The sequence below is a fragment of the Pinus tabuliformis genome, chromosome 3_1 (genome assembly GCF_031772625.1).
Source record: "Pinus tabuliformis cultivar Carrire ecotype Pingquan chromosome 3_1, CPIR1, whole genome shotgun sequence".
Taxonomy (NCBI): Eukaryota; Viridiplantae; Streptophyta; class Pinopsida; order Pinales; family Pinaceae; genus Pinus; species Pinus tabuliformis.
In genome coordinates, this window is record NC_142301.1 from 382,608,330 (window position 1) to 382,610,415 (window position 2,086).

Genomic DNA, 2,086 nt, shown 5'->3' on the forward strand with positions numbered 1-2,086 from the left:
TGACCTCTACAATGCATGGAATGTAAATGCAACTTCTACCAATGATGTCACTACCTCTGATAAATGAAAATTCATCGTTCTAAACTACTTGCATCATGAAAGTTATGTTTTTGTATTTTTCCTTTAAGTGTGTGGAATGATGGTGACCTTGTGCTAACTAGGGTTTGGTTGTGCAGATGGGATGGAGAAGGAAGGAAAGCGTGGGATAGGTTGGGGAGGCTAGGAGAGGTCCCTAGGGATCCTTAGCATCCATCCACAGAGGTTCCTCGCATTCAGATGCTCAGCAACCGAGAGAGTGGCCTCCTACAGGATGGCTGTGGAGGATCCTACAGGATACTCTGTTCTCTACAGGATGTTTACAAATGGCTACAGGATGACTTAACGTGAGTGTTTGGAGTGATGGAGGAGTGATGAAATGGTAGGGGGAGATAGGTAAGGTAGGAATAAGGCTGGTGATGGCTTTAGAAGTGAAAGAATAGGATGGGAAGTGAGTGTAGGGAGTAGGTTGGAAGGTAAAGGGCTATGTCAACGAAAGTTGAAGGAGATGGAGCTAGGTGGGAAATGAGAGGTTTGGAGGGTAAATGAGTGAGACAGAGGTTAAATAGGACTTGAGGAGGTGATGAAGATGATAGAGATGCCCTGCACAATGCTCATTTAAACGAATCAATGAATTCTTGCAAACAAACCAAGTCCTAGCTAACTTAATCTAATTGTCAATGAAATAAATGAACAGCAGCTTTGTTTGGAAAGAGAACCATGTACTTCACGTGAGAAAGAGCATTCCAAAAGATCTAAATGCATAACAAACTCCTACCAATCGATTCTAAGCATAAAAAGCTACGTTACCCATCAAGACCAACTACCATAACAAAGCAAGATCTAAAGAGCAGATTTTTATTTCAAGAACGCAGCAAACACATAAAGATACGCAAGGGAGGTACTGGGCACTTGAGATGGGCCCAACCCCAAGAGCTACAGCCTCCCATGAAAGATTTAGAGCTGGTGCAAAGCTGGATCCATCTTTATTAATGAAGAAATGAAAAGTACATCAAAACTGTCCATAAGGAGAGCTTGAGAATGAGCTGAAAGCAAAGCTAATCCATGGCCTAAAAATCGAACTACAAGCTAGCTAACTAATGGCTAAAACAAAATGACTAACTAGCTACAAAAATGACTACCAACTAGCTTCCAAAAATGACCAACCAATAGCTAACCAAAATGAGGCCCCAAGCCTTCTTATTTATACAATTTGAGGACCCAATAGTCCTCCTAAAAGTTAGGGACTTGGCTGCCCAAGACTTGGAGTTAACAGCAGTCCAACTTGACTTGCTTGGCTGCCCTTGAGCTCATTGATTTGGTGGCCTTTGAACTCTGAGCTGATCGTGGAGAATTCGAGGTAAGGGTCCATAAATGAGGGGGACACCTTCCTACAAATCCTCTAGCTTGTTCTCCCACGAATTTGGCTGCCAAGTGCTCATTAAGACCTTCAATTTTGTCTCCAAGTTGACCAACAAGGCTACACAAAGCACCCATTAGACTTTTTGGCATAATGACTAACCAAATTCACTCTATTAACATAAAAATAATCAAAAACATGCAATAAACAAATGAGAATGGTGGATTAAGTCAAATTAGGAAGTTGAATGAGCCCAAATAATTGTACATTGTTGGGGCTCATCACCAAGCGCTTTCCAAGCAGGTGAGGAAAGGATACTCACAGAAGCCCCCTCATCTATGATGGTACCAACCATGACCATTCTGTAGGTTTGAACAATGATTTAGAATGGTACACTAGCCGGTAAATGGGGTCTGCCTAGTAGATTCCAATTGAACGAAATGACTACGTTGCTTGGAGGTGGGATCGAATAAATGGCCGAGTATGACTTTGACGAACTTCCTTCCTGTAGTAAAGAATGGGTAGATTTCCCCATGTTCATCGGAGTCTATGTTTACGAAAAGAATTTGAACATTGTCATTCTCATTCTCTTCGGTGATTTTATCATCTGAAGATGGACCTTCAAAAGACAAGACCGGGTCAACTACCGCCTCAACCTTTTGACTTTCGTCTACTATGGATTCAACAGGT